Source organism: Sarcophilus harrisii, chromosome 4 (genome assembly GCF_902635505.1).
Source record: "Sarcophilus harrisii chromosome 4, mSarHar1.11, whole genome shotgun sequence".
Lineage (NCBI taxonomy): Eukaryota > Metazoa > Chordata > Mammalia > Dasyuromorphia > Dasyuridae > Sarcophilus > Sarcophilus harrisii.
The window spans coordinates 352,389,140-352,413,392 of NC_045429.1; the positions used below are offsets into that span (position 1 = coordinate 352,389,140).

The following is a 24,253-nucleotide window of genomic DNA, read 5'->3' on the forward strand; positions in this document are numbered from 1 at the left end:
TGACATTAAAATATATACATTATAAAAGTAAAAAAAAAAGCAAAAGGCCACTTTTAATGAAACATAAAACTTTAAAAAGCAATTGAAAACTGTTCAATATGGTAATAATTGGAGCAATACAAATTAAAAGCACTTTAAAGGGCCTTTTCACACCAAAGATTGGCAAAAACAATTCAACATGACAAAGCACCACGATGGCAGGAATATGGGGGAAAAGGTACTCTATTATATTGTTGATGAGATCCAGCTTCCTGGAGAACAATCTGGCAAAATGTACAATAAGTTACAAAATCTATCATACTCTTTAATGTAGAAATTTTACTGCTGAGACGCTAACCCAAAGATATAATAGGAAAAAAAATAAAATAAGAACTATTCTTAGCTGTCTTATTTCTAATAGTGAAAAACTGAAAACAGGATACTGTCTAGTGCCCGGGGAATAAATGAATAAATTATGACACATCAATGTAATATAATAGTATGTGGAAACAAATAACAAATATAAAGCAAACACTTCAAAAGGAAATTAGCCATGATATGATGCAAAGCAAGGATCAAAAAATAGGACAATCTATATGCAGACTGTGACAATATAAAAATAAGAACAACCAAAATTTACTAGTGACCAGAAGAGGAAAATCATTGCCAGAAAGCAATCTGGAAATATATACAATCAAGAGTTACAAAACTGATACCCTTTGACCCAGAAATCCCATAGCTGAGATTATATCTTAATGAAATTATTAAAAGGAAAAAAGGGACTCTATAGTTCAAAAATATTGAATTATTACTCTGATAAAGTTGGTCCCTTACTATAATCTTTTCAACTTCATCAAAATGAAGATAGTTCAGATTCTATTTAATTTTAGGGTAAGTTCCATATTTCAGTTACATCTTGGGGGAAATCTATAAACTATATGAAAAAATTTTAATGTTTCCTGTCTTTTTTTCTCCACACATCTATAAATATATTTTGAGAAGTGTCATTAATGCAACCTTTGTCCTTCCAAATAAGGTTATGCTTTGTGAAACCCACCTCTGTAAAACCAGATCTATTTTGAAAATGATGGGAAAGTACTAGGGAAGCAGGCATATTACCCTGAAAGCAATACTTTGTAACCAAAAACCAAAATAACAACAAAAAAATTTTTTGGAAAAGGAAGGATTCGTGTCATTCTAAAAAACATATAATGAATGCAGAATTCTTTTTCATCTGTTTTTCAAGAAAGGAATTAAGAAGAAAATATAAATAAGAGAAAAATATGTAAAAAAAAATTGTCCTATGTTATCTATTGGCAAAATAAGGATTTGAATTTGTCACCCTTCAGTGAATGACCCTTTCAATGATCAGCCTTCAACATGATTCTTTAAACCAAGTAAGATCAATAAATATCTAACTGAATCCTTACTGTGTGCAGGCTACTGCCATTCATTGAATGGATTAAAGGGTTAGTATAATTAAAGGCTCTTCATGAATTGTTACTTTTGGGCTTCAAACATTTGATCTGGAAGGTAAGTTTTATCTCTGATTTCTGATACCTCTGTGTTAGCAAAATTTGATCCAACAATACTATCAACACTAAAGTAGAGGATTTTTTTTTTTCTGTAATTAAACACTTGGTAATGCTACCTTAAACACACTTGAATTCATCTCACATTCTGAACTTCCCCATGACACACTGGGGCAGAATGTTTGCCTACTGGGATGGAGTTTGTTCACAGGAAATATGAAGGAAAAACTTATGCTTGGCTGTCTAATGCAAACTGATGTTGCTTCTCTAGAGAGAGGAGAACGTGGCATGTCAGGGAAGTTAGTATAGGGTATGCAGATGGCTAATAAAATATTCAACAATGTGCCTTGGCATTATGGATCTAATATTGGGCAAGTGATATATGTATATATGTGTGTGTACTCACCCACATACATATGTATAAGCATACCCCTATATATAAATATTAAATATAAAAGGCCAAGTTAACCTACTAAACTCCAAAGCCAAGATTTAGTATTTGAAGAACATCACATTTCCAAAAGCCAAAAAGAGGTGCTATTATTGACTTCTAATAGAGTGTAATCAAGTTGAATGATATCTGGGAATTACTATAGCTTAATGGATTGGTTTAAAAGTCAGGAAGGCTTTGTTCAAATTTGCCCTCTAACATTTTAGCAGGCGTGTAATCCTTAGTTACTGGATAGAGCGCTGATCTTTGAGTCAGAAAGATCTGAGTTCAAACTCAGTCTCAGACACTTAACAGCCATGTGATCTTGGGCAAGTCACTTAATCTTGGGTTGCCTTAACCCACTGGAGAAGGAAGTGGTAAATTACTCCAGGTTCTCACTAGGACAGTATGGTCCCCAGGGTCATGAAGAGGCAGATGTGACTGAACACCTAAATGACAACAACAAACCCTTGGGAACTTACTTAACTTTGTGGTACCTCAGTTTCATTTTTCTGTCAAATAAGGTTAATATTATTTGTACTCCATCGCAGCTAACTCGGGGAAAACGATGTTTTGTCAAAGGGCATAAACACCTTGGGAAGGGGGTTGGCTGACCTTTCCAAATTCCCCAGACTCCCCTTTCTCCTGATTGGATTATCTCTGGACTGGCTGTGGCACTGCTTTCAACTCCTCACCCCCAAGCCACCTTCTGACTACCTTTGCTCCATGTGAAAAAATGTCTCGTTCCACTGAACCTTCCCCTGCTGTATGCCTAATGTGTGCTCTCAGGTTTCAGAATTCCAAGTTTGCGTGCCAAGCTGTTTTCTCAACATTTCCCAATTCTCCTTTGCCATCATGGTAATACACACCTCTGTGGGCTTCAAAAAAGGTGGGTTTAGTTTCCCATGGGGTTAAACAGACAGACAGACACACACACACACACACACACACACACATGTGCCTGTGCTCATACACGCAAACACACACACATACACACAAGTCCTTCCATGCTGTTCAGAAGAGTTAGCTCTCTGCAGCTGAAATAAAGGGAAAATTAAATCAGGCTCTGAATAGATTAAGAAGAACCAAGGCAAGAGACATACAAAGTGAATCCTGGTTAGTTATGGCTCCTGCTTATCTACTCAAGCTATCAGAAGAGATCCTGATGAGTTACTGATGTAAGCTGGTGCCACCAAAATGCTGCTGTCTCTTTTTGTGCCTGTTAGCATAAGCACATGCAGCACATTTCCAGAAGAAAACAACTTAAAATTGCATTCTCTCTTTCTCTTTCAGTCTCTTCTGTCTCCATCTGTCTCTGTGTCTCCCTCTCTCTCGGTCTCTCTCTGTCTCCCCCTAACTCCCATCTCTCTCTCTCTCTCTCCTACTCTCTCTCCATCATCTTGTTCTGCTCAATAGCTGATTTCTTCAACACTAGGAAGTTTTCTGACTTGTTTCTTGATTAACTCAGGATCATAAATTTAAAGCAAGAAGAACCTCCGAAACCATCTATTCCAACCCTTCATTTCTCTTAGAAGCAGAGACTTAGGGAAGAAAAATTTGTCTGCATCACACAGATAATAAATGGCAAAGATGAGATTCGATCACAGGCCCTCTGATCTCCTCTCTCATATCCAACACTCGAATTCATTATTCCACCAAAATATCCCTCCGGGTATCATCATGATTAGGCTCTGAAAAGAACAGTTCAGAGGGTCTTCTGGGACCAGGCTATGCTCTTTAACCCCCTCTACCATCACCCATGGCCAATGTCTCTTCTTATGTACTAAAAGAGAGATGGTGAAATTGCAGCTCAAAATTCCTCCTTTACTTATTATTCTTACATTATGGCTCTGTCTTTGCCCCGATCTTGCTTATTTTCACTACATAACTCTTGTCTACAAGCTGACTGTAGCCCCTCTACCATCATCATTTTGTAAAGCTGTGAGTGACTGACAGCTCAAGTAGAAGGCCCATTGTCTCATGGAAATTCCTCCATCCTATCCCAATCTAATAAATTCACAGTGAATCTGAACCACATAATGAAGAATCAAGGACTGTAATAGCTTGTGCCTACCAAAAATCTGCTTGAAGATCCCATAAGGCATTACATTCCCATCAAACCTCAGTTTAGTCATTTGTGAAATGAGGATAATGCCTAGAAAGTGTTTGCTGGGACTCTAGCTAACCCTTGCAATAAACCAATTTTATATGCCTTTTTGGATCTGTTGCCTTATCTTTCCTCACACAGCCACAGCACTCATTAATTCCAATCCTTATCATCTCTGGCCTAGATCATTATTATGTTGTTGTTTTTCAGTCCTGTCCAGCTCTTTGTTGACTCCATTTGGGTTTTCTTGGCAAAGATATTGGGATAGTTTGCCAGTTTCATCTCTAGATCATTTTACAAATGAGAAAACTGAGACATAGCTAAGTGACATACCCAGAGTCACCCAGCTTCTAAGTGCTTGAGGCTGGATTTGAGCTCAGGACCTTTATCTACTGAATAATGTAGTTGCCCTAATTGATATGTATTACTAAAGTATAGGTCTGACCATGTTACTCTCCTGCTCAGGGAACTCCTTATGACTTTAGGAGAAAAAGACGAATTTTTCCTAGGCTTTTTCCTAGACTTCACAATCTGGCTCCAGCCTATCTTTTTAGAATATTACTCTTTTGCACGTACTCATCATTAGTCATACTGACTCAACTGCTTACATCCTAATTCCCAGATCTAAGACTTTACACAAGCTGTCTTTGTTGCCTATGATTGGAAAACTCTTTCTCTTTTGCTCCATGTTATAACAGATACCTTTTCTTCTCTAAAAATTCTTCTTAAGTGCCTAAGTCAATTATCCCATCATTTCCTACCTAGTAGAGGGACTTCATCAAGCCTTCCCCATATGTGTGTTTGTATGTATGAGTGATTAGTTTGAATTTTTCTTCAGTGCTCCTTAAGGACAGGAACCCGTTTCATTTTTGTTCTTGTAACACCAGTAGTAAGCTCAGTGTCTGGCACACAGCAAGTAGTTAATAAATGCTTATTAAACAAATATGTTAGCTAACTTGGAAGCCAATGAAATGCACACTGCCTCAATACCTCCTGCCCCCTGTGGTCTTCCTTCTCACTGCTTGGACCTCGAAGAACTCCTCCCAGATCTTTTACATAAGAAGGGTCCCAGAGTAGTAAATTCACTGTTTCCTTCCTGACTGCTCATCTAGGCTTGATCATTGGCTCTAGAAATTCATCTATCTGTTTATCTATGTATGTATGTATGTATGTATCTATTTGTGTATCTATCTATGTATCATCTATCTATGTATCTTTCTTCTTCCCTTTTGGTTTTTTCCTCGTTCTTTTTTAAAATAATAAATAAAAAATAAATTTTTAAATAAAAATAATTTTAAATAATTTAAATAAAATTTAAAAATAAATAAATAAAAAGCTACTAATAATAGCTTTTTATTTTTCAAAAACATACCCAAAGATAGTTTTCAACATTCATCCTTGCAATACCTTGTTTAACAAATTTTTCTCCCTTTTTCCCCCCTCAAGCAAGCAATATATGTTAAACATGTGTGATTCTTCTAAACATATTTCCATGTTTATCATGCTGCACAAGAAAAATCAGAAAGAAAAAAACCATAACAACAACAATTTAAAAAAGGTGAAAATACTATGTTGTGATCCATATTCAGTCCCCATAGTCCTCTCTCTGGATGCAGATGGTTATATCCATTAAAAGTCTACTGGAACTAGCCTAAATCAGTTCATTGTTAAAAAGAGCCAATTCCATCATAGTTGATCATCACATAATTTTGCTATTATTATGTACAATTTTCTCTTGGTTCTGCTCACTTCACTTAGCATCAGTTCATGTAAGTTTTTTCAGGTCTTTCTGAAATCAGCCTGCTTGTCATAGAAACTCATTTTTCTGCAAGATCACAAGAACTCTGAAACCCATATCTCAAAAATCCCTTTCCTTTTTCCCTTGCCTGTTTCTGATTGAAAAAGGTAGAGGGAAGAATTCAGAGAACTACGCCAGAGTTCATATTTAAAGAGGAACCCTAAGTCAATTATCCCATCATTTTCTACCTAGTAGAGGGACTTCATCAAGCCTTCACCAACTCCTTAAAGAACCCTCCTTCACATTTCCTCTTCTAACGAGCTTCATCTTGTTAGATTGTAAACTCCTTGAGGACAGGGATTGCCTTTGACTTTTTTTTGTATCCTCAGAGCTTAATATGGTATCTAGCACATAGTAGGTAGTTAATAAATCTGGTTGAGAGATATTAGTGTTATAGAATAGGTATTACATGGGAGATTGGGAAGCAAAACTTTCAGTCCTGATTCTTCCACTATACCACCTTGGAAGTGTCAGGTAAGAGCCTCAATTTGGGAGTAAGGCACCTGGATTCAGGTCCTGGCTCAGCTTCTTGCCTCCTTTTCTTTAATCTTGTTCTAATCACTTAGTTTTTACAGGTTAAGGTTCATCTTTTCTTCATCTGTAAAATCAAAGGAGTGGATCTAGTGATTGGTTAAGTCCTTTTTAGCTCTAAATCTTATGAGCTTCTGCAAAATTATTGGGGCCTCAGTTTCTTCACTGGAAAAATGAATAGAATAAGCTAGATGTGCCTAGCACATAGAATTTACTTAATAAATGCTAGATTAAAAAAAGAAACAGACTTTAGGCCCTTTCAAACTCTAAAATTCCCATGTCTTCAAGAAGAAAATGGTCCTTACCTCTGAGGAAAATATAGGGGATTGGTAAGAAAGGACTAACATATTAACTGTCCAAGAAAACGAAAATTAGTTAAGTACTAAATAATGTAGCACATACTATTAAATGCAATTGGATTCAGAGAAATGGGAGATAGAGAATAGCTGAGTCAGGGGACAGTTTCAGAGATATGGGGAGGGATGATCCAAGTCTTGGTTGATACATGAAATCAATGTGAATTTGATCAGGAAAGCCTATGGGAGAAACTGAAACAGATTGCTCTTGTCTGTATCAGGTGTGTGTGTGTGTGTGTGTGTGTGTGTGTGTGTATCTGTGCACCAATCATAAGAAGTTTACACTGATTTTCAAACAAAAACTGCAAAATGGGGACTGGAAATTAGTGCCTCCAACAATGGGAATATTAATTGCAAAGCAAATTGTTGCTTCCATGGAAAATGAAAGGACTCTGACTAATCCCACTGAGACAAAAATATATTTTTATTTCTTACCTCCCTCTTTGCTAATGTTTCTCATTTTTCAGTGAGAAATTCAGGCCCAGAGTTTAAGTTGCTAAAAGTTTAGTTCCATTTTAAGCTAGATTTGGGTTTTGGGAGATAGCTTTCTTTGGGAAGACCCATTCTGTAGACAAGTCTTCAAAAAAGGGAAGCAGCTTCTCTTCAGGTAGCAGGATTTTGTTCATAAAGGAGCAGAAGATGAGAATATAAAGCTGTCAAGTTTGGAATATTTCTCTCAAGTTCTACAAATGACATAAAACAATGGCAAGCTAGTCTCTTCTGAGAATAGTTCCTTTGTTCCTGGTCACAATCTTACAGAAAAGATTATTTGCAATTCTTCACAGTCTTACAAAATATTCAGATTTTTCAATGAAAAGAGTTTTCCCACATTGTGGATACACCCACACAGCAAGTTTCAGAAGTGAATGAAAAGGGCTACAGAAAGATGTTGCCGATGTTCACTTCTTCCCAAGCTTGAGTTCTGGTGAACAACTTTCCTTCTAAGTTTCTGCCCTGAAAAATCTGCTCAGCCTGGACTGTATACTCAAGTCTGATCCTAAAGCTAAACTACAGAATAGACACATGGGTCACAGAGTCCCATGTCCTCGAGTGGACAGGCAGAGGCACAATAATGATTCCCTGGTTGAGATGCTAATGGAGTTTTCACATGGAAAAGCTGCTTGGGTGAAGGAAAAAGGTCTTGACTTTAATGTTGTTGATTTTCTACTTAGACAGATGCACATCTGCAAGATCAAACCCAGGGGATCCTGCCTCTTTTTGCAGTCACCTCGGCTACTCAGGATGGAATTCTGTTCCGCCAGTACCTTTCACAAGTAGCAATGCTCATTTTAAATCATCTTGGAACAGCTGCTCACCCAAGGAGAAATCCAACTCAAAAGATCTCCCACTGGGTGGAGGAACAAACTGTAGCAAGACATACAGAGGAAGATGGTGGCACAAAGACCCAAGAGAAATTAGAAAACTTCCTCTAGCTTTTTCAGCTCCTGTTTCTATCCCCACTGAGATATATGGGCAAGGAAAGCTGACAAGTCCAAATTTTCCTCCAATCCATTTTTAATCCTAAAAGATAAGGAGAAAGGAAACTGGAAAATATGGTTTGGGGCTGTTCTATGAACTTATGAGGAACATGGTCACTATCTAGTCACTTGTATTACTAAGTGTATTGACAAAACAGAGTTTGAAGTGGGGGGAATGCAAGAAAATGGCATTTCAGCACTTTTTTGGACGGCTTTAGTTTCTATTTCTTTTCAATGAGAGAAAAATGCTTCAGAATTCACCTCCCTTCCACCCCCACCAACTCTTCCTGCTTTGCCTCCCACAGTACCTCCTCTTCTCTCCCTCTGTCCTGGGATAGAAGGTTGGCTCAGGGAAGGCAGTGGGCAGCTAATGCTCTGGCGTAGCTCCCTCACCTCTGGGGGTGGGGGGTCATGCTCAGTCTGAGAGAGTTTGGAGGGAGGGAATAATCTCAGTTTCTTTGTTCCCCTCTAGGGGAAAAAAGTGCCTTGACCAGAGTTTGAGTGTGAATAGGGCTCACATTTCTCTGCTCAGATAACCTTCACCTACCTACAAAGTTGGAAATTTCTGAAAAGAATGGGCCAGTCACATCACCTTTGGCACTCCCAGCCAGAAGATGGGACAAAGGGTACACCAGTCAGCTGGGATCCCTAGTTTTTCTGTCTATTCACATGTTTATTACCCCATTTGGAAGAGTGTTTGTGGTTTTTACAAAACAATTCATGAACATGTTTACTAGGTGATCCTGAAAATAAGTTATTACTCTCTTTAAACACACACACACACACACACACACACACACGTATTAGTGCTTGGTCCTAAGTCATGTTATACCCAGTGGAAGGACCAAGAAAAGGGAGGAAGGTGTCCAAGGGTTTGACTAAGGTGATCCTGCAAAGGCTTCTGAGTTGGTGTTGGATCTGCCTTATCAGATCTGTCTCCCTTAGGCTACCTGGGCATAAATCAGTGAACTATAGAAGCTTAGTTTTTTAATGGTGTCTGGGGCAAGTCCAAAGAGCTAACAACATCTCTGTAATGAGAATTATTGATTTCTTTCTTTTTCAGTGGTAGCAAGTTGGGTTGCTTCCTTCTACCAAGTCTTAGTCTACTGCTCTGTACAATGGGAATGACATTCTTACCTGCCTTAAAAGTTGAATCTCAATTATATTAGTAAGCATGTGGTGAGTCAGTAGGAGTCAGTAATCATGACAAGGTGTGAAATCTCAGGCAACGAGACCAGTTTTCTCTCTCCCACCACTTTGTACTTCTGTGAAACCTGATTCCATCCATCCACAACTGATAGAATCCCAATCCCAAACGTGGCAACTTTCATGTCTAATAAATACAATCTCCAGGCTTTGGCTGTCTGGGCTGCGGCTGGACTTTGGTCTGCCATGTCCCCATTTCTGCTCAGCCTGTTTAAGAGGAGGTGGTGGGTCCCACAAAGCCATCTGGGGAAGCCGCCTGGAAGGGCGGGTGATCTTCTTTAAATGGACAGGAAATAGAAAAGACGAATGTTGGGCGGATGACAGATCCCTGAATTCAGTTAACGGGGCCTTCAAGATACGAGCTTTTCTATTAAACATAGGCCCATTATGCTGGCCATCCACTTTAAACCCCAGAGTGATTAAAATGCTGGCAGGAAATGAAAGCTCCCTATTGAAGGGCCTTCCCCGAGGTCCTCATTTCAAACCAAATTTTACAGCACCGCACAGGAACAAAGGCGCCCAGTGCTCCAAGTCTTCTTTTTGTCACTTTGGACAAAGAAACCCCCTCAAACACCCTCCCAGAACAATGGCCTCTGTGGAGCCAGAGCCCCGCCAAGAATGGGCACAAACCATACAGAAACACATTTTAAAAATACATTTTACACTGCCCTTGACATTTCAGATAAATAGAGGGCAATGCACTGAAATTCCAAATATTCCATCCTGCCCCCCCTCTTTCCCCATCACAATGAGAATTTTCTTGTATCCCTCAATCTACTTGATCTTTGACATTTTGGCCTCTACAAAAGGAGGACATAGTAGAGTAGTCAAAGAAATTAATTATGCAGATAATTGCATTTGATTAAAATGATTACTGTAACTGAGAGTATAATAAGCAAAGGCTTGCAGGAGTCTCACTCAGAGAAGACACCAAGGAGATGCCTGCAATTCTTTTTTTTTTTAATTTGTCTTTTTTTTTTAAATAAATTTATATAGTTTTGTTTTATATCAGTATTATTCCTGAATATAATTGTACCCACGTCCATTCCACAAACCATGACTTGTGAGGAAGAATTAAAAAAAAAAAAAAAAAAAAGAGGGGAAAACAATTTGGCAAAACTAAGCAAACCATTAACTCAATCTGACTCAATAAATAATCTGAGGTAGAACTTGAACCTGTATCTCCCACATTTCTAGGCTCCCACACTATAGAGCCTTTCCTACTTCTTTAAAAAAGTAGATTTTTGAAAATTCATTGCTATTTTCCTTTTTTTGGGGGGAGGGGTATAATAATACCTTATATAGTTACAATACGTATAGGGTGCTCTAAGATTTTTTTTTTTAATTTGTTTATTTCTTTTGCTGAGGCAATTGGGGTTAAGTGACTTGCCCAGGGTCACATAGCTAGGAAGTGTTAAGTGTCTGAGGTCAGATTGAACTCAACTTCTCCTGACTTCAAGGGTGATGCTCTACCCACTGTGCCACCTAGTTGCTCCATGCTTTAAGATTTGCAAAATGTTTTGCAAATATTATCTCATTTTATCTTCCCATCAATGCTATGAAGTATTGTTACCCCCATTTTACAGATGGGAGAAATGGAGCAGACAGCTTAAGTGACTTGCCCAGCATCACAGAGATGTGTATAGGGCAGGAGCTGAAATTCAGAGTATCCTTATTCCAGGTCCAGTGAATGTTCTATCCACTGGGTTACTGGCTACCTCCCTACTTCCTATTGCCAACCCCAAACCTTCGAGGGAAAGGGTATCATGGTTTCTGCTGAATCACTCAAGTTTTACTCTTTCCTGCTGTGGACGTTTACCTGGATTTAGCAGGCTGCTAACAGCCAGTTCTTTCTTAGTGAATGGAACATGAGACCATATGTTGTGATGTTTAAGCAATTTTGAACCAGAGGTGTAATTCTGAGTGTCCTTTGCAGAAATTGTACATTAAATACTCAAAGGATCTGAGCTGTACAAGACTTGCAGCCCCCCCCCTTTTTTTTTTTTTAGCACTTTTTCCCCTTAGCAACAAAACCACTCGACAGCACTTCTATCCTATATTTCCACTGCAAGCTTACTGAGCAAGTCTGCTGGCAAGATGATGATGGTCTGCTTTAAGAGAGACTATGTTCTAAACAGTAAAAAGTGCTCCTTGGGGCTTGCAGAGGTATGGACTGCAGCACTAGGAGAGAACATGTCTTAGGGGAAATGCCAAGAGCTCTTCTAAATTGGGTTTCTGGTATGTATGTTGTTCAATCACGTCCAATTCTCCATGACCCCATTTTTTCCCCCCAAAGATACTGTAGCAATTTGCCATTTCTTTCTCCAGCTTATTTTATAGAAATCAAGGTGAACAAGATTAAGTGACTTGCCCAGAAAATGTCTGAGGCCAGATTTGAATTTAGGAAGAGGAGTTTTGCAAGCCCAGCACTCTATCCATTGCATCACTTAACTTCCCCTTTCTTGTATGGTCAAATACCTAAAAGGTTTGTGAAAGAGGAGGGCAACTATGTGGGTATATAAGAAGACAACCTTGATCTTCACATTTCCTGTGTGCTTTTAGCAAGCCTCCCAGACAAGTTCAGTCAGTCATATTCAAGTTGAGTTGAGAGTATGAAATGAAAATTATAAGAGATGTTCAGATAATTCTAAAATAATTTTTGAAAGTTACTGTGGGTTTAATAGTATGACTGTAGCCAAGACACTTCACTCTAGGTCTCAATTTTCTCATCAGTAACTTTAAGATCACAGAGAGTCCAGTGCCTCCCTCACACAGAACTTTTGTCAGAAACCAATGAGACAATCTCTGAAAAGAATTTTGCAGACCTTAAAGTATTATATGAACATCAACTACCATCCTCTTCCCTTGCTTGTTCTCCTTATCTATTTGGTAATAATGCTAAAACTGAACTGTGGATTTAAATGAGGCAAAACTGATATCCCAGCCCCTGGCTCCAGGTTTCAGTTTAATGTAAGTCCTGGACTGATGTGACAGACCTACTTTTTCTCTGGCAGGACCTTGTACAATCTTTTCAATTACTCAGGAGAATATTTTAGGACCCAACTTTAAATAAAGAGAAGAAAAAAAAAAAACTCAGCATAATTCCAAATTGATTTTCAGCCTGGTTTTAGCCGGGGGTGGGCTGGTAAATGTTTAACAGCCAGCTCTCTGGGAAAAAAAAATGTATACAAGCCACATTTTAAAGTTTCATCTGCATCATTAACATTTTCCCTATTACTTTCTCAAGCCTAGACAATCAACAAAATAATAAATCAAGCTCTGATTTGTAGAGGTGTTTTGCTGATTTCTGAGGTGTAAATGCTCACACTGAAAATCTAACAACTGGCTCTAAGGAACTAGTAAGAGTGGGCTCCAGGATACCACTCTATAACAATGTATGTATGAAGGAGTTGTTTTGATTTGTATTTCTTGTTTTATTAGTGACTTGGAACAAAGTTTCATACCATTACTAGTTTGTGGTTTTTCTTTCTATAACTGCCTGTCTGTATTCTTTGAATACTTATCTAGTGGTAAATGATTTATTTTTAATATATTTGAATTAAGTCATTATATATCTTGGACTTCAGATCCTATTAGAGAGATCTTATAGAAAGTCTTCTCTCCCGCCAAAGTTCCAGTTCATTTACTAGTTATGTTGATTTCTGTTCATGCAAAAACTTTTCAATTTCATATAAATTGAAATTACCTATTTTATCTTTTGTGATTGCCTCTATCCCTTGTTTGGTCTTTCAAACTCTCCTTCAAGCCAAAGCTATGAAAGGTATTTGATCTGGTTCTCTTCTATGTTTTCTGAGGCAAGAATGTTAATAATCCAGGTTGTACGTCTATGAACCAGAGATCCAACTACATATGACATATGTCCCAAACAGATAAAAAACAGAAAGGCCTCAGATACAAAGCAACACTTATAGCATCATTTTTTTGTAATAAAGAACTAGATACGCATGGATTGGGAAATAGCCATACAAGTTTTGGTACATGAATATAATTGAACATTATTGTGTTTTAATAAACGAGGATGTGCAGAATAAACAGAAGCATGGGAAAACATATATGATGACAAGCAAAAGCAGGAAAACCATATATACAATAGTTACAACAATGTGAGCGGACACAACAAAAGAGAATGCTGTATAACAATGCTGACCAAGTTTGAACCTGAAAAAGAGATGGGGAAAGATACTTTTTCCTTTCCTTGCAGAAACTGAGGATTATGGGTATGGAACACTTCATATACTATCAGAATTCTTTGATATGGAGATTGGTTTTGTAAACTATTCAATTCCCCACCCCCCCAACCCGACCACCTTTTTTTTTTTTTTTTTTTTTTTTATGAGTTGTAATAAGGATTAACTTTCTGGCTATGAGAGGGAGAAGCAATATATTTTGAAATGAAGGTGATATCAAAACAAAAGACACAAATAGTATTCCTTTTAAAAAGACAGAATGTGAAGAGAAGCTGAATAAATTATTGAAGCAGTAATCAAATATTATTTGTAGTTTTTAGAGGAGGAGCTTGGGAGGAATTAGAAAAGCAATCAAAATTTATGTGAATCTGTCTATCCTTGTAGGCATACTATTGTAATTTTGTTCTAAATCATTTTCGATAATCTTCTATTACAAACATTAATTTTTTTTCATAAAGTTTTCTGAAAAACTAGATGATACACTCACATATCAAGCCTAGAAGAAGCCATATGTATATGTGGCATTTCTAGTTGGGATTCACACAAAATCTCTTCTACAAACTTCATGGCCACTTAAGATAGGCCTCATTAAATTAAATCCTAAAGCTCTTTCTCAGATCTAAAGTATCACTGTCTCATTAAGGTTAGACCTTTAATGTTGCCTTAAGGTTGTCTTCCTAGGCTGGTTTAAGCTTTTGAAGAGAATTTTATAGAATCTTTTAATAATTACTACCCTAATTGGGACTATCCCTAATTTCCCCATGTTTCCTTTCTATTATTGCTTTTCAGCAAACTCCATGTTTCTGATAATAATACCAATCCCCATTTCAGTACAACATAGATGTGGAAGAATCTGGGTTAGACTGAATACCATCAAGTTAAGCTTTATAATACATTATAAAATGAAAAATGGATACAATAAATTTTGTACAAAGCCAATGCATGCAAGGTTAGAAGGAAAGCAGAAAGCTGGGGAAATTTTTTTACAGTTAGTTTTTCTGATAAAGGCCTCATTTCTAAAATATAAAGAGAAATGACTCAAATTTATGAGAATACAAGTCATTCCTCAATTGATAAATGATCAAAGGATATGAACAACTTTCAGATGAAGAAATTAAAGCCATTTCTAGTCATGTGCTTTAAATCACTATTGAGTAGAGAAATGAAAATTAAGCCAACTCTGAGGTACCATTTTACACCTCTCAGCTTGACTAAGATGACAGGAAAAGATAATGATAAATGTTGGAGGGGATGTGGGAAAACTGAGACACTAATACATTGGTGGTAGAGTTGTGAAGATCCAGCTATCCTGGAGAACAATTTGGAACTATGCGTAAAGGCCTATAAAACTGTGCATATCATTTGCTCCTACTGGGTCTGTATCCCAAAGAGATCATAAAAAAGAGGAAAGGACCCACATGTGCAAAAACGTTTATAGCAGTTCTTTTTGTAGTGGCAAGGAACTGGAAACTGGCTCGATGACCATTAGTTGGAGAATGGCTGAATAAGTTATGGTATATGAAGGTAATGGAATATTATTGTCCTATAAGAAATAATGAGCAGGCTGATTTCAGAAAAACCTAGAAAACCCTACATGAGATGCTGAGTGAAGTGAGCAGAACCAGAACATTGTGTAATGTAACAAGAAGATTATGTGATAATCAACTGTGATGGAATTGACTCTTCTCAACAATGTGGTTTGTTAAGGCAATTCCTATAGACTTGGAATGAAAAATACCACTTGCATCCAGAGAGAGAACTATGAAGACCGAATTGGATGAAAGCATAATGTTTTGCTTTCTTCTTTGTGGTTTTTTTTTTCCATTTGGTCTGATTTTTCTCAACAACATGACAAATATGGAAATATGTTTGAAAGGATTGCTCATATTTAACTAATCTATATCTGACTGCTTGCTCATTTGGAGGGGGGTGGTAAAAAAGGGATGGAGAAAAATTCAGAACACCAAGTTTTATAAAAATGAATGTTGAGAACTTCGGAAAAATAAAATACTCTTAAAAATAAACATTGTTTTACACAGCTTCCTTTTTCATTCATGCTAATAAAATTTAAAATCTCAGAAAAAAACAAAGACTGAAAAAAATCCAATAATAAAAGTTTGTTATTATTTGTTGTTCTTTTTCTTCATTTATCCTTCTCCCACATTTTTTCCTTATTTTATTATATTTAAATTCTAGGCCTACAAGCAAAGTCAGCATAGGATCATTGTCACCTTGAGGAGTTCCTTCATCTTGTCCCCAACTATTTCAGGGAAGTAAATAGAATGCAAGAAGACACTGCTATGTCTGTAGGTTTCAGATGATGAGTTAAATTCATTTTCAAACCTTATAGTTGTCAGAAAATACTAAGACTATTGCAAAGAACCTTAAAATCCCAATTTCATAGGGGTTTAAAGTTTGTGAGTTTTGGTATAAATTTTCTAAAAAGAAAAAAAAGCTAAATCTAAATACTAGCACTCTAACATTTCTGCTATTTCCTTTGAGAACTGAAAGAGATCACTGGTTTACTTGCTTAATGGTGAATTTTGTATTTACATTTCAGGCAGGCAGAAGATCTAAAATCAAGGAGCATTCTTGTTATCACAAGCATACTGGGAGACTTTATGCTTTACAAACTTTCAAAAGATTCAATGAGTAGGGATTATAGGGTATCTACAATTTGAACAGATTACTATCGTTTTTGTTCCTTTTCTTTAGCACCTATGCATTTTGAAGCTAAAATATTTCCATTCTATATAAAATGTTTCTAGAAAGTTGTGGGGGAAAAGTTATGGGAAAGTAGAGGAAAGTAATGAAGTGGATAGAGTGCTAATCCTGGAGTCTGGAAGTCTCATCTTCCTGAGTTTAAATCTAGCCACAGATACTTACTATATATGTGACACTGGACAAGTCATTTAACTCAGTTTGCCTCAGTTTCCATCTGTAAAATGAACTGAAGAAGGAAATGGCAAACCATTCCAATATTTCTGCCAAGAAAACCCCAAAAGGGGTCATGAAAAGTCAGACTCAACAACGAAAATGTTAAGTCCCAAGAATTAATATAAATCTGTATATCCACAGGAAAAGCCAAGTCTTATGTAGTAGTAAATACTACTTGGTTTCTTTGCCACTTATTATACTATTTACCCTCTCAGAGTTCAGCCTTCACCACCACTGCCAATACTATCACCATAGTTTTCTGAATTCCATTCCAGCTCTATTTTTTTGGTTAAGAACAACTACTGACAATGAAATCTCGCATCCAGTGCTCCTAAGAGATCTCTGGAAGATTTTTCAATATTTTCTGCTTGGACTCTGGTCTAATCCATGGCTTGTTAAATATGACAAGGTGTGCAATACAGTCAAAACCAAGAACTAACTTGGTTAACTCAAGCTAAAAGATTTAAAGTGAGTTAGATAAATTCTTAGTAAATGAGGATTCTGTGGATAAGGCTAATCATTTGCATGCTTGAAGTACAATTTCAAAAGAGAATTAGGCTCACCTTAATTGCTATTAGAGAAAAGGAGAATGTGTGAATTTCCTAAATAATTTTGAATTTTCCACATTTTCTACATTTCACAGCAGAGACTTAGGAAGAAATTATCGAGTTCTGACATCTACAATCAAGGCAGAAGGTCTTTACAAATGATTAATTTGTGTAATAGAAGCGAAAACAGAACCATAATTCATGAATTTGCTAATTGCTCTTCCCTGCTGTGACACGGGCCTGTTGAGCCTTTAGCTGGTACCATATACAAATCATTGTCCTTCAGTTAATAGATGAGATGTTACCGAGGGTTGATGACTAACTCTGTGTGTGGCTCAAGAGAAGAAAGGTAATAAACAGTGCCTTCTAAATTGAGTGGCCAGAAAGGCTATCTTGGGGGTCACAACTGCCCACTAAACTCGTTATGCTCTGGTTCAGAGTTTCACACACAGCTAGCTCAACACATGAGGACCTGGAAGAACCAGGCCTTTTCTGTTTCCTACAAAGCCTGGAACACCTCAGGCTGAAGTAATAATATTTAGTCCAAAACAGGACTAAACATTGGAGTAAGAGAATGTGTGCTGGGGAAGGGCCTTCAGAGAAAACATAAAAGCAGCTTCTTCTCTTATGAGCAGCCCTTCCTTTATGCCCTCTTTAGACCAGACCAATGCTGGGGGGTTAGAAGGCACTATCAGCATGTGGTAGTAATCACAAAGACCAATTTGTTCTGAGCATGTCAAGGTCAATGACATTATGGGGAAGGAGAATATCTTGAGCCTTAGGAGTCTGTAGTGGTTCCTGAATGTCATGTGGTAGCACTACAATACCCTATGTCTCTAACTGCCCCCCTTTCCCAGCCTCCCTCCCCCACTAGCTTCTTCCCTTCCATCATCTCACAGGCTCAGTTCTCTTTCTGGCAGAAGGAAATGTCTGCAGGAATGGAAACAACCTCATTCTGGTAGTCTTCTGTTGGTCAACAAGTAAACATCAGGGATGCTGACAATGTGGGAGGCCCAAGAAGAAGTCCAGCTGGATTTGGTGAAATGAAATAACCTTTCTGTCGCAAAACATAACATTTTTTATCAGGAAATTAGTGTCTGGCTACATCTAGCTTGTGAAGGGTTCTGTCTGTTCTTACTCCAAAAAGCAGGAAAAATGGGAACTCCAGCTTTTCACTCTTAGACAACCTTTCTCTGGCAGGTGGAAAAAAAGATAGGATGATTTCCCTGAATAGACTTTCAATTCTTTTTCCTGAGAGATTTGTTTCAAGGTAAAAGCAATTGTTTGTCAAGAAACTCTGCTTTTACAAGGGAGTTAAGGTGGAGTGAAGAGAAGGGAAGAAAAGGAAAAGAAAATGGTTAAGGAACACTGGGGAGAAGGTAATCAATTAACCCAGCCATCTACAAGAATGTCTAAGTGTCTTCTCTGTGCTTTACACTTAGTCTTTATGATTCTGAATTGAACTTTTAATGTCTGGACTTCAAACCTGATTTTGTTACTTCTTCCAGTGACGCTTTCAATTTGGTTCCAATTTTTTCAAAAGTTTATTAACATTTCCATGCTTTAGTTTTATCTTTGATTAATGTGATGGCAAAGCAGAAGTAGTAGGCATCAGATACAAAGAAATCTAAAAAAAGGTACTATGTATTTTTCATGAGTATTCTTTGGCTGAAAATATCCAACACTGGAACTCTAAGCTCTAGCTTTGAGTTTCTACTTCTGAGGAAGATTTCAAAGACAAGTAATAAGAAATTCTGTTATTTTTAACATGAGTATTTTTGTTTTTAAAAGATTCCACTTGATGTTTCAACTTTTCACATAAGGCCTGGTCACAAATATGGATGTGGGAAAAGCCTTTCAGACAAATTTAAACATGGAATATTATGGAAAAAGAAGGAACTAGATGTAAAGGTCTAATAAACTGGGTATCTTTAGCTTTCTCTCGACTAGTTCACATGACCTTGAGCCTATTTTTAGAAATGCAACAATTCCCATTTGGATATGGAGTGATACCTTGTACAAGAATCTGGTTGAGCACAAATAAACTTGAAGGAAGTGTTGACTTAAAAATAAAACATTGGAAGAGGGAGAAAGATATTTCCCCATTCCCCAATCCCTCTGTGAAAATTTCCGGAAAAACTGTAAACAAAGGCAGTTTTGACTCAGGAGCTGAGTGACTCTGGTAAGCTGTGGAGGCTGGGGGAATATATCAAACCTCACAGAGTGAGGAAATGTTTGTAAAACAGTTAGTAAATCACAGGCAGCCAGACTCAGCCCTGCACAACAGCCTGAGTGACATGCTGCCAAAATCGCAGCTGGGAGACAGCAGGCCAGGCACCCCATCCTGCTTTATACCCCACTTTGGAAGATCCCTGCAATCCATTCTTTCTACCTTCTCTCTCTACATAATTTGGATGGAGTTGATGTTCATTAGTTCTGTGCCAATGGCAGAACTGGCTGCTGCCCATTTAAGGGTCAATTCAGTTATACAAAGCACAGGATATGAGGTCTCTAAAAGACCTCTCTGCAGAATGATACTGACTGACCCTTTGGTCCTGGTGACAAAGCTTAAAGTTGCAGCTGGGAATTCAAAATCACACTTAGCCTGGAAAAAAAAAGTTTCCAGAGATGAAACCCTGCCATGCACAGATGGGGCAAAATATGCAACTGGAAGCTTCCAATGGATTTGCTAAATGTTTTTCAATCATTATCCTTCCCAACAACTCAACAACACATCTGTATGGTGATTATGCTTGTGATTTTACACGACAGGAAATAGTGAAACTCCTTTGAACCTTTCAGCTAAAAGCTTCCTTTTGGTTTAGATTTTTTTTCCAGAAGACAAAAAGAATTTTAAAAAAGGAAGATTTCTGAGTGTAATGGTGGGGGGAGCAGAACAATATAGGATTTAGGGAAACATTTCTGATAATTAGTATAAAAAACTTCCATACTTTGGGGACCTACCTTGTTCTCTCTAAATAATGTTTTCTTAGGTTATGTTTTCTTGTTTCATAAGAACAAAAACAAAACTGATGTTTAAATATGACCCTTTAAGATTTGCAAAGTGGTTTTACATTAATTATTTGATCCATATAACAATTCTGTGAGACAGATGGCATTATTGGTCCCATTTATAACAGACAAGAGAATTGAGGCTAAGAAAGTTGAAGTGACATGCACAAGGTCATACAGCTAATAAGGTATGGCTAGAATTCAGATGTTCTTTACTCCTAGCTCAGTACTCCAAGTACACCCCCCCCCCCAATACCATTGCTCTCTTCTTTATAAATTTAAATATAAATTTGCAGAGAATGACCATTTTGCACTTCATCTAAAGGGGCTAGAAGTCCAAATCAGATATTAATTACTTTTGAAAAACCTTTTTTAATGTTTAAGGGGAAAAAATTCTTTCCTTTTAGATTTAGTAACTCATAAACACCAACAGATAGTTTATTCCAGTCACTTGTTGAGGACAGAGATGTTCTTGTCTTAGCATCTATAGCTCATAGCACATGGCCTGGTACATAGTGGAAGCATAATATGTACTTGGCAAATTGGAATGAATTGAACTATAATTACACTTTGGCTCTGAAACAGCTTGACATTCATTGTCGTAGGAGGGAGAAGTCTACCCTGTCTATATTCTCCAGCAAGGAAGAGCTGAGCTAGATCATCACCTTTATGAAACTTATGAAATTAGGAAATTTCATAAATTTCTTATGAACATTATTCTATGTGATTAAAGGCCTTTTCCAGAGTCACAATGCTTCAAGACCACTGGGTACCCATTGTTTTTTTTTTTTTCATTCAACCTGTTTGATAATTAATACTGAGTAGCAACCAAGTCTGATACCTTTGGACTCCCAGAAGTCTTCTAAGGCAACAACCTTTATTAAACAAGCTATATAGGCTTGGAATCAGACCAATTATTAAGATTTTTTTAAGATGATAGAACTCAGAGGTTTGGGACTATGGTATTTTTATTGGCCCTCAATTCCCATGGAGAATGACTGAAGGACTAATGTGTCACTTGGGAACTCATTGGAAGTATGGGAGGAGAACAAATTATTTTACTGCAGTCACTGAAGTCTAACTTATCAATTCTGAAAAGTTTCTAATACTTCTCTTTAGCCAAGAGTGATCTCTACCTTGGCTGGGTACCAATTTTGACTGCCCCTAGTCATTGATGCATCAGGCTTTAATGGGATTTTATTTGTATTTGAGAATACAAAATCAAGTTTCAATTTTTTCTTTCTTTAAAACACCCTTACCATCTTTTTTTTTTTTAATTGTAGTTCCTCCTAGTTTTCAGTTGAGCTATATTACTTAAATGTATTCACTCTAGCAGAATGTAAATCTTTGAAAGCTTGAACATGATTATATTATTCTTGTCTTTAGATTCCCAGTGCCTAACACAGTACCTGGCACATAACAGTTACTTAATAAGTACTTAGTGAATTCATTACTTAAATGAAAAAATAATTTACTTCATTTGGTCCTAAGTAGTTGAAGGCAAATTACTGAGAGTTCTGGTTTTCTGAGGGATAATTATAATAATTATAATTATATTGCTATATAATTATAGCAATGGGTAGCTATGAAATTCTGAATAAAGGTATTTGTGAAATGGATTCCTAGGAGATCTTTTAGAATGAATTGCACGCCCCTCTTCCTGAAGGCAGTGGAGGGAGAGAGAGAAGGGACTGATGAGAAACTGTTTATCTCCCATCTTCTCTCCCATTCAATATTATTTACTCTTAAGAAAGATCTTCAGTTAAATTGCTTGAGCATTAAAGGTGACAGGCAGATTCTTAAACTGGCAAACATTTTGGGCAGAAGATCCATGACTCAATTCCAGATTCAAGATGGGTCCTGGCACAGGAGAAGGTGATTTGTTTCCAAAAGATAAATTCTGAAAAGCGTAAGTCAAATCAGTTAAATGGGGATGAAATGAAAATACACTAGTACTGACTGCTACTCCATGTAGATCATTTAAAAAATTGTCTGAATCATCTTGTGAAACTATGGACCAACCTGTATACTGACTAGCCCCATTAAGATGCTGTGATAAAGAAAATAATATTCATCTAATTTCCATGGAAGGGATGTTTTTCACTATGTAAAATCACCATATCCCAATCTATTAGGGCTTTGTAAAATAAACTAAATTTAACCTCCTTTTATTTCATATGTCCTCTTTAAAATGAGCTTTCTGAAATATGATTCCCTAGAATTAGCTCTAAACAATAATTGGCAGATTCCCCTGATATTTTGGGAACTGAAATATAGCCTTCTATTTTTCTTTGGTTTCCAGTCTTACTGAACAATATCAATGAAGTTCAGATCTTTTAAAAAAAAAAAAGTGATTATATTTTTCTCATGCTTTGTAATAGTATATTGAATAATATAATAGTATATATTGAAGGGTTATTATCTGGATATTATTTTAACAAAAATAATATATTTTAATGTACTATTTTAACTAAAATAAATGTCATCTTCTCCCCAAAAAAGATGGTTGATATTTCTGTAAATAGAGCATTGTATGTAAATTTCTTAAGTAGTTTCGGCTATTTAAGCAATTATTTTCATTTGATCAAATGATCTTGTTTGTCTTTGATTATTAGGATTTACAAAAGTGCAAAAAAGGAAATGACAAGGAGAACATGTCACTTCTGTCAAACTGAACAATGTTCTGCCCTGCTCTCTACAGGGAGAGCTGCCTGATCGTCACCATTATGGGTCGCATGTATGCTTCCAGGAAGGGTCCCAGTCTTCTCTACTCCAATGCCGCAAGGTGCCCATGTGGCAGAAGCTCACCTCAGACACGTGAAAGAGCAGATCTACAAGCTGGCCAAGATGGGCCTGATTCTCTCCCAGATCAATGTGATCCTTGGGGATTCTTATGGTGTGACACAAGTATATTTTGTAACTGGTAACAAAATTTTGAGAATTCTGAAGTTCAATGGATTTGTTTCCTAACCTTCCTGAAGATCTTTATCACTTGATCAAGAAAGCTGTTGTTGTTCCAAAGCATCTTGAGAGAAACAGAAGAAGGATTCTAAATTCTCTCTGATTCTGAACCAGAGCCGTATTCATCAGTTGGCTCAGTACTACAAGACCAAGACAGTGCTCCCACCCAAATGGAAATATGAATCATCCACAACCTCTGCTCTGGTTATATAAATATTGATATGTACTAAAATAGCAAAGCAACATTTAACTGAAAAAAAAGAGAAATGACAGTTTTTGCAATATAATTTAGTGTCATCTTTATGACTCATGATCTTCTCAGCAAGCTGTTAAAAGTATATTGTTTGGTGGTTTATTCAAAGTGCTAGCTATTAGTATATCAACTTTACCATTTTGAAATGCTGAGTTTTGAAAGAATATAATTAGTTTAGCTCAGGCTCACCTGAGGAGGTCAAAGATTGCCTAATTACATTACACTTTCAATACTGATGTTTCAACAGCAAACTCCAGGACTGAAGTCAAATGATGCTTGAACCAAGCACACATTCCCATCCCCTTTCAATAATGAGACCAGAGATCTGAGAGTGACAAGACAATTAGATAGCACTGGCTGGGAGATTTAATTCTCATGATTACGATTAGAAAGTTGAATAAAAATAAAACATACAGCTAATTCTTCATTATCCAGGAACTTTTTGCATGTGGATTTGTTCAGGATCCCCGTTTCCCCTGCCCCCAACAAACATTGATCTTTCAGCCATTATTCCAGTACTCAACATTTCTACTAACCCGATCTAAAACTGTATTATAAAGCAGCAGTCACCAAAACCATTTGGTATTGGCTAAGAAATAGATTAGTTGACCAGTGGAACAGGTTAGGTTCACAAGACAGAACAGTCAACTATAGCAATCTCGTATTTGACAAACCCAAAGATCCTAACTTTTGGGATAAGAATTCATTATTTGACAAAAACTGCTGGGATAACTGGAAATTAGTATGGCAGAAATTAGGCATGGACCCACACTTAATACCGTATACCAAGATAAGATCAAAATGGGTCCATGATTTAGACATAAAGAATGAGATTATAAATAAATTGGAGGAACATAGGATAGTTTATCTCTCAGACTTGTGGAGGTGGAAGAAAGTTGTGACCAAAGACGAACTAG

General features: G+C 37.0%; 1 protein-coding gene and 1 pseudogene across 11 annotated transcripts in view; one reads left to right on the top strand and one right to left on the bottom strand.

Annotated features, from left to right (window-relative positions):
• BCAS3 (BCAS3 microtubule associated cell migration factor) overlaps window positions 1–24,253 on the bottom strand; it is a 794,545-nt gene that overhangs the window by 208,874 nt on the left and 561,418 nt on the right. The gene's annotated exons all lie outside the window — the stretch shown is intronic.
• LOC111720467 lies at window positions 22,802–23,416 on the top strand (annotated as a pseudogene).